Genomic DNA, 10,186 nt, shown 5'->3' with positions numbered 1-10,186 from the left:
TTCTAATAAAAGTAAACATACAATGACCCTATGACCTAGTAATTCCATTCCTTGCATTTACCCAAGAGAAATGAATGCCTACATGCACTAAAAGATGTACACAAGTATATTTCTAGCTTTATTCATCATTGCTAAAAACTGGAGACAAACCCACTGTCCATCATTAGGTAAGTGGATTAATTACAGTTTATATAAACCACAGAACACTGCACAATGGAAAAAGTGAACAAACTACTGATGTACATGACAATATGGATGAATCTCACAGCACTGTTGAATGAAGGAATCCAGACACAGCAGGGAACATAGTCTAAGAATGAGCAAAATGAATCGACGGTGACAGAAGTCAGAATAATGATTTTCCCTAGCAAGGGGAGCCTTGACTACAAATAGCGTGAAGGAAACTTCTGAAGCAACTGAATTGCTTTTTATTATATTTATCTGGGTGGTGGTCCCATGATTGTATAGATATGTAAAAATTCACTTAAGAATGAGTCCTCTTAAGATTGAGTACTTTATTGTATGTAAATAACTGAACTTAATACTAATAATACTAATACATAACTTAATAGATAGCTTATATGTAAATAACCTAAACCTGAGTTTTTTAAAAAAACATCTTTCTCTTTAAAAAGCATTTAAGAATCAACTAGATGACCAACATATAGAGAGGTATTTTAACATATGAGAGAAATGAGACACACATTTTACAAGCACTTTTTGATGTCTAACATAAGCCAAGACATACACTAGGAGCTGCTGCTGCTAAGTCGCTTCAGTCGTGTCCGGCTCTGTGCGACCCCATAGATGGCAGCCCACCAGGCTCCCCCATCCCTGGGATTCTCCAGGCAAGAAGACTGGAGTAGGTTGCCATTTCCTTCTCCAGTGCATAAAAGTGAAAAGTGAAAGTGAAGTCGCTCAGTTGTGTCCGACTCTTAATAACCCCATGGACTGCAGCCCACCAGGCTCCTCCATCCATGGGATTTTCCAGGCAAGAGTACTGGAGTGAGGTGCCATTGGAGCTAGACATGCAGAAATAACTGACATCATCCCGTTCTTCAAAGAGGAAAGAAGAAAGGGGTTCATGAGTGATGATGACTAGATCTTTATGACAACCTGCAAAGAAATGGAGATTAAACCACAAACCAGGAAAAAGCAGTTAAACATTATGCCTAAGGTCACCAGGCGTTAAGGGGCAGAGCTCGAGCTTGGCCTCCAAAAACGATGCTCTGTCACAGCATGCCTCCTCTAGCTGTGGAGATTCCACAGTCTGATCACCAGCGAAGATCTATATTTACAAGGTAGTGAGAGGATGGCTGGGACAGAAAACAATGCCATGTGCTTCTTTGCTGCTTGCTCTCTGAGGCCAGTTAGCTCTACAAAGGGGAGATGAATTTGGACTGGAGGACCAGGGGATCCCATTGCCCTCTTTGCCCTGGTTCCCACAGATCTCCATTCAGCTCAGTGCATGTTGATTAAATGGCTACTCTGCGTTGCCTGATGATGCTGTTCAAATAGACACACGAGAGCATGTTTTGTTACAGTCTCCCATGACTAAAGGCAGATGCTATGAGTTCTTAAGACTGTCTTAAGGGAATCTTTGTATTGTTTAATGGTCTGTCCAACAACAGCTATTTGTACCACACTGCTAGCAGCAGGAAATTATTTGAAGATTCTTCTGTTCTCCATATCCAAGATAGAATCAGCCCAATAAAAGGATCCAAGTGTTAGGGTGCCCTTTTTTTCCCACGTGTGGGCCAAATATCTTTTAGCCTTAAAATTGGCAAATGAGGATGCTTGTATAAAAAGCATCACCATGGAAGCAAAAAATTGAGCAGTGTTACAAGAGTCTGAAGTGCCTGTGGGCTGGCCTTTAGCATCCATACTGAATGAGGGTTCCTGGCTCCGTCTAATGTCAGCGCCTAACACACACATCTAAACTCTTCACTTGAAACAAGTGAATTTGTTTAAATTTTATTTTTATTTTAAAATTTATATTGAAGTATAGTTGATTTACAATGTTGTATTAATTTCTGCTATACAGGAAAATGATTCTGTTAAACATATATATATATTCTTTCTCATTTTCTTTTCCATTATGGTTTATCACAGGATAGTGAACATAGTCTCTTGTGCTATACAGCAGGACCTTGTGTTTATTCATTCTCTATATACTAGTTTGCATCTGCTAATCCCAAACTCCCAATCCATCCCTCTTCTACTCGACCTCCCCTTGACACCCTCAAGTGTGTTCTCTACGTCTGTGAGTTTGTTAAACCTTTTTCTTGATTGATGGAAGGTATTCAGTATGGTATGAAGCATGAATCATTCAAATGAAGTAAACCAGGAGACTTCCCACCTGGCAACAGAAGGCTAAATGGCGAGGTCATATTTAGTAACCCTTCTATACAAAAGAAATAGTCAACATATAAATCTTCCTGAGAAGTAAACTGTACTGAGACAAAATCCAGGCTGCTAACTACTTCTTAGGGTCTTCCACTTTGATTTTTGGGTCTTTTTAGATGGCATGCCCCATGAATTCTTCTGGTAACTTAATAGTCAGGAATGTGAGATCTGGATTTAGATGCCTAAATTCAAATCCTGATGACATCACTCACTGGATGTGTAATTTTTGGTGGTTAATCTCTTTCCCTCACTTCCCTCATCCATAAACATGGAGAGACTGTCCCTTACGTCATAGCATTTGTCATAAGGATTAAATGAATATTTGTAAATGTTAGATATCATCCTTATCATCATCGAGAAATTGGCCATTTTAATCCTTTTTGCTCCTGTAAAGGAAACCAGTTACTTACATTTAAGTCCTAATTTTTTAACATAACAGCAGAGAGGCAGGGTATGGAAATGAAATGAAAGCATGGGCTTTGCTACAAAATGGGGTCATTTTTTTGGGCCCACAGTCCAAGAGGCTAATTTAGGGATAGATAGGTGTAAAGTTTCAGGAAACGGTCAGGATATCAAGGTAACAGGGACAGGAGAACATTTAGATAAAACTGTCTGAGTGCTTTACAGTTAAATGAGAAGCCAATATAGTTTAATCCAGGAGTTCCAAGGGAAGACATATAAATATACAGGAATTAATGGAAAATGAAGTCACTAGGGACTCCTATCCTGAGGTATTTTATACCTGTATTAATTAGCTAATTCAATTTACATGTAGATTTGAGTGCAAATGGCACATTTGGAAAACAAATGTTATGGCAGATAGCAAATAATTAGCCTGGGAATTTGTATCAGTCTGCTCTGGCTGCCGTAACAAACACCATAAACAGGGTGGCTTAAGCAACGGAAATTTATTCCCCCCCAGTTCTGGAGGCTGGGAAGTCCCAGACCAAGGTGCCAGGTCACTGGCAAGGGTCTTCTTCCTGGCTTGTAGACTGCCAACTTATCACTGTGTCCTCACAGGACTGAGAGAAAGAGATGGACAGACAGAGGCTCTCAGGTATCTCTTCTTCTAAGGACACTAATGTGATCATGAGGGCTCCACCCTCATGATCTCATCTAAACCTAATTATCTCCCAGTGGCCCCACTTCCAAATACCCTCACACTGAGATGCAGAGCTTCATCATAAGAATTCTAGGGAACACAGTTAAGCCCACAGCGGATCTGACAGTGCAACGTGATGACCTGAACTGTGGTTTGCCCTGTACCTGTGCCCTTCATGCCTGTTTACATGTGTCAGATGGAGAAAGTTATTTGAGTGCTACATGTTTGGTATTTTCTACTGCACATGCACACACATGGATAGGGTGTACAACTTAGAAGCAAAGCCATTCAAACCTGCAGCATTTTCCCACCTCCTACTTAGCCATGCTTCAGCTCTTCCGTCACAAATAGGTGATGACTGAAGTGGCAGGTATGGTGTCATCATGAGAAAAGTTGCAGGCTGAAAAGGGACTGCTTATTGCAGAGCTCTGGGTGAGAATATACAGAACCTGGAAGATCATCCTCCACAGCCAATCATTAATGTTGGGTTTGTCTCTTCTGGACCAAAGGGTTGGAGGAGGTGTAGTGGGGGGGAAATGAGGAAAAAAGGGGAATGGGAGAGAAGAAATGGGCAATTAGCACATACAGCATGAAAGCAGAAATTAAAGCCACAAACTACAGAAAGAAGACCCTCACAGCCCCAGCCCCATCCAAGCTCTTCTCTTGATGCCCTGCACCAGGTGCTGGTGGCTTCTGAAGGAAAAAGCTTTCAGAAAGAAATCCTTTGGATGCCAAGGGAGGCAGCAGTCCCACAGCCCTGGGGCAAGGCTCACTGTGTCTCCAGAATAGTAGAGAAAGTTCCGTCTACTGTGTGTGGAAACAGACCCGTCAACTTCTGCTTAGAGTAATGTGGGAGTCAGTCCAGGAAAGGGAGGGTGAGAGAGTATAAAGAAGAACTGAAGAGCTAGGAAGAGCTACATCTTTTGAAGGGGATGTCCTGGGCTACCCAGGAAGGCTGCCTCAGATCTTCATCAAAAGGATTACTAGCTCTTCTTCTTCTCATCTTTGGACTGTAGCAAATCACTCCCTTAGAACTTCCTAGCCTTCATCCAAATGCATGTAAATCTTGAGAGAGGACCAAGAGAGAGAAGCAGCAGGTGGCAGATTAGATAAGAAGTGAGAAGTGAGAGGTGCTGTGAGGCAAATCAGTGAGACAGGAGATGTTGTGACTGAACGAATCATTAGGCCAGTGCAAAGCACAAGCCTTTATCCTGAAGAACCACATCCCCCTGAGGGTTCTAGGCTGCTTCCTGTGCTGCTCACCAAGAAAAAAAAAAAAGTCACCCAGATTCACCTCACTTCCTTTTCTGCTATGCTTTGCAGGCTGAGATATCAAGGGATAGCTATACAGATAGAACGTGAATGGCCTGCAATGAGGCATTTGAACAAAAAGGAGCAATATGCATTAATGAGACTCCACGCCTGACTGAATGACCAAACCCAAAGTGTGATGTCCAAGGCGCCATGTTTACCCGGAAGAGATCTGTCTAAGTTGTGCTAATGTGTCTGCGTTGTTCAGCATTTTTACTGGCAACTTGGATAAAGTCAAAACGAGCAAGCCTGTCAAGGGTTCAGCTGACAAAGAGCCATGAGATAGCACTAATAAGTCAGCTGACAGGAACAAGATTCAAAGAGATCTAGACAGGTTAGAATGATGGATCAGAACTAACAAGATGAAAGATGGAAGCCATAGTTAAGTTCAAGCAATTAGATGCACCAGGTAGGGAGACTTGAGTACATGCGTGAGAAATGAAAACAGTGGTTTTGGCTGATTGCACTCTTGATATAAATTACTAGCATGACATTTGTTAGAGAAAACAATTTTTGCAGCTTTTATTACATACATAAAGGGGTCATATTAAAAAAAGGGGGGAGATAATTACCCCACAGTATTCTTCATATTGAATTCTATTTGAGATGCCTCAAATTAAGCAAACATTCATTGAAAAATGCTGGTGAGGGGGTCTGGTGGGGGGAAAAGTAATTGAAGCAGTTGGAGCCATTTCTCTGAGGAATGAGAATATGTGTGGAGTGTGGGGAGGAAGAGATAGTCATATTCAAATATTTGAAAGTGACATTGAAAAGAATTAAGTCTATTATGTGTACCTCCAGATGACAAGTAAAGGGAAGTTTCAGACAGAAACATAGATTTCTATTCAATATACTTTAGAATTAATTGACATTTTGAGATATCCAAATACAGCGTTTGCTGTGACCCAAAGTTTCTATCTTGAACTCGTTAGGAAAGATGTGGAGGGAATTGAGAAGATACACTAGGTGACCTCGGGGTCTCTTCCACTCTATGGTTTAATTTATTTCACTTAAAAGGTATATATTGAAATTCTATGTCCTGTGTATATAGTGAGTGGTGAGCAGAACAGAAGCTGCTCTCTCAGCACCTACCTATGTAATCGATGGAGGAGATAGACAATCAACAGGTAAGGAGACAACCGACTACGTTAGGATGCTGAGACAGAGATCAATTAGGAAGGCCCTCCGTAGCCTTCTAGGTGGCACTGGTGGTAAAGAACCTGCCTGCCAATGCAGGAGACATAAGAGATGTGGGTGAGATCCTTGGGTTAGGAAGACCCCCTGGAGGAGGGCATGGTGACCACTCCAGTACTTTTGCCTCTAGTGAGGCTCAAAACATCATGGCGGAAGCCTCTGAAGCACTGGGCAGTGTATGCATTCTCAACTTGAGAACATGGAATCTACCCTAGTGTCATTTGTTGCCTTCCAGAAGAAGTGCAACGCAGGGTGAATTCCAGCAAACAAGTTCAGAGCCTCAGACACCTTGAGACTCTGCTGCTGCTGCTAAGTCGCTTCAGTCGTGTCCAACTCTGTGTGACCCCATAGATGGCAGCCCACCAGGCTTCCCCGTCCCTGGGATTCTCCAGGCAAGAACACTGGAGTGGGTTGCCATTTCCTTCTCCAATGCATGAAAGTGAAAAGTGAAAGTGAAGTTGCTCCATCATGCCAGACTCTTAGCAACCCCATGGACTGCAGCCCACCAGGCTCCTCTGTCCCTGGGATTCTCCAGGCAAGAACACTGGAGTGGGTTTCCATTTCCTTCTCCAATGCATGAAAGTGAAAAGTGAAAGTGAAGTTGCTCCATCATGCCAGACTCTTAGCAACCCCATGGACTGCAGCCCACCAGGCTCCTCCGTCCATGGGATTTTCCAGGCAAGAGTACTGGAGTGGGTTGCCATCCTTGAGACTCTAGGTTACCTATAATTTCTAAAGAGGTAAATGTCTTAGAAAACAAGTGAGAAAATGTCCTTGCTCTCTAGTAATATTTAGAATTGGAACTGAGGATATGGTTAGAATTAAGCAAAATAACAACTAGAATAGAGTTGAGGGAAGAGGGATTTTGCTATAAAATTGAAATTAGATACCAAGAGGGAAACGGGATGAATTAAAAAAAAATAAAATAAAGGATCAATTATTGGAAGGTCAGGATTGAATAGCTAGATTAAGAACTAAGCAGATTTAAGAGGGGCTGTGGTGAGGCATGGAGATGTGGTTCCCACAGTCACTTTACCCAACAGTATCATAATACTGCAGGCTGTATAGTAAAAGGGGGAGAAAGAGAAAAAAGCTACCAATAATCCTTCCACCTTCAATTGGCATCATTATTAATTTTGTGTATTTCTTTGTTATTTTTCCTTTGTGTCTGCTTTTAAGATCTTTATTGGATTTTTTCTAACTCATAAGAGCAATACATGTGAGCTGTAGAAAATGAAAACTGCACCCAAAACAATCTCTCAGAGGTATATAAATGGAATATAGTCCTAAAAGTTAATAGTTTGTTAAAAGAAGATATGATACACACACACACACACACACACATACACACACACACACACACACACACACACAATGGAATACTGCTGCTGCTGCTGCTAAGTCGCTTCGGTCGTATCCGACTCTGTGCGACCCCAGAGACAACTGCCCACCAGCCTCCCCCGTCCCTGGGATTCTCCAGGCAAGAACACTGGAGTGGGTTGCCATTTCCTTCTCCAATGCATGAAAGTGAAAAGTGAAAGTGAAAGTGAAGTCTCTTAGTCTTGTCCGACTCTTAGCGACCCCATGGACTGCAGCCCACCAGGCTCCTCTGTCCATGGGATTTTCCAGGCAAGAGTACTGGAGTGGGGTGCTATTGCCTTTTCCGCAATGGAATACTACTCAGCCATAAAAAAGAATGAAAATTTTGCCATTTGCAGCAACCTGGATTCACTTGGATGGCATCATGCTAAGCAAAGTAAGTCAAGAAAAACATTGTAGCGTATCACTTATATGTGGAATCTAAAAAATACAACAAATTAGTGAACATAACAAAAAAGAAGCAGACTCACAGATATAGAGGGCAAACTAGTGGTTACCAGTGAAAAAATGGAAGAAGTAAGGGGCAGCACAGGGGTAGGAGAGTAAGAGGTACGAACTATTAGGTATAAAATAAGCTACAAGGCAGACTTCCCTGGTGGTTCAGTGGCTGAGACTCTGAGCTCCCAATACAGGGTGCCTGAGTTTGAACCCTGGTCCAGGAACTAGATCCCACATGCCACAACTAAGAGTTTGCATGCTGCAAATAAGACCCAACCTGGCACAGGCAAATAAATAAACTAATTATACAAATATTAAAAAAAATAAGCCACAAGGATATATTGTACAACACGGGGAATATAGCCAACATTTTATAATTACTATAGAATATAGCCTTTTAAAATTGTGAATCATTATATTGTACACCTGTAATTTATATAACATTATACATCAGATCAGATCAGATCAGATCAGTCGCTCATTCGTGTCCGACTCTTTGCAACCCCATGAATTGCAGCACGCCAGGCCTCCCTGTCCATCAACAACTCCTGGAGTTCACTGAGACTCACGTCCATCGAGTCAGTGATGCCATCCAGCCATCTCACCCTCTGTCATCCCCTTCTCCTCTTGCCCCCAATCCCTCCCAGCATCAGAGTCTTTTCCAGTGAGTCAACTCTTCGCATGAGGTGGCCAAAGTACTGGAGTTTCAGCTTTAGCATCATTCCTTCCAAAGAAATCCCGGGGCTAATCTCCTTCAGAATGGACTGGTTGGACCTCCTTGCAGTCCAAGGGACTCTCAAGAGTCTTCTCCAACACCACAGTTCAAAAGCATCAATTCTTCAGTGCTCAGCCTTCTTCACAGTCCAACTCTCACATCCATACATGACCACAGGAAAAACCATCAACTATACCTCAATTATAAAACGTTAATAGCTTGTTGTTAAAATATTTCTCACAGGGGACTTCCTTGGTGGTCCAGTGATTAAGACTCTGCACTTCCACTGCAGGGGGCATGGGTCCCATCACTAGTCAAGGAACTAAGATCTCAAATGCCATGTGGTGGCACAGCCAAAATATATATATATTTTTTTTCCCACAGAACTATATTATAGTATATATTCAATTTTCTTACTTAATGTACAAACATTAACATTATGCATTAATATTTCTTTGGTTTCCTTGAGTTAATAAAAATTAATGCCAGCAAATTTGGAAAACTCTGCAATGGCCACAGGACTGGAAAAGGTCCGTTTTCATTCCAATCCCAAAGAAGGACAATGCCAAAGAATGTTCTGACTACTGCATAATTGCACTCATTTCATAGGCTAGCAAAGTCATGCTCAAAATCCTTCAAGCTAGGCTTCAACAGGACATGAAGCAAGAACTTCCAGATGTACACACTGAATTTAGAAAATGCTGAGGAGCCAGAGATCAAATTGCCAACATCTGTTGGATCACAGAAAAAGCAAAGAGATTCCAGAAAAACACCTACTTCTGCTTCACTGACTATGCTAAAGCCTTTGACTGTGTGGATCAAAACAAACTGTGGAAAATTCTTCAAGAGATGGGAATACCAGACCACATTACCTGCCTCCTGAGAAACCTGTATGCAGGTCAAGAAGCAACACTTAGAACCAGACACGGAAAAATGGACTGGTTCCAAATTGGGAAAGGAGTACGTCAAGGCTGTATGTTGTCACCCTGCTTATTTAACTTATGTGCAGGGTATATCATGCAAAATGCCAGGCTGGATGAAGCTCAAGCTGGATTCAAGATTGCCAGGAAAAATATCAATAACCTCAGATATGCAGATGACACCACTCTAATGGCAGAAAGTGAAGAGGAACTAAAGAGCCTCCTGATGAAGGTGAAAGAAGAGAGTGAAAAAGTTGGTTTAAAACTCAATATTCAAAAAGCTAAGATCATGGCATCTGGTCCCATCACTTCGTGGCAATAGATGGGGAAAAATGGGAACAGTGACAGACTTTATTTTCTTGGGCTCCAAAATCACTGCAGATTGTGACTACAGCCATGAAATTAGAGGACATTTGTCCCTTGGAAGAAAAGCTATGACAAACCTAAAGAGCATATTAAAAAGCAGAGATATAACTTTGCCAACAAAGGTCCGTCTAGTCAAGGCTATGGTTTTTCCAGTAGTCATATATGGATGTGAGAGCTGAACTGTAAAGAAGGCTGAGCGCTGAAGAGTTGATGCATTTGAACTGTGGTGTTGGAGAAGCCTCTTGAGAGTTCCTTGGACTGCAAGGAGATCAAACCAGTTAATCTTAAAGGAAATCAGTCTTGAATATTCATTGGAAGGACTGATGCTGATGCTGAAACTCCAATATTTTGGCC

This window comes from Bos javanicus, chromosome 3 (assembly GCF_032452875.1).
Source record: "Bos javanicus breed banteng chromosome 3, ARS-OSU_banteng_1.0, whole genome shotgun sequence".
Taxonomy (NCBI): domain Eukaryota; kingdom Metazoa; phylum Chordata; class Mammalia; order Artiodactyla; family Bovidae; genus Bos; species Bos javanicus.
The sequence above is the reverse complement of the archived record's forward strand: the minus strand, read 5'-3'. Positions refer to the sequence as shown.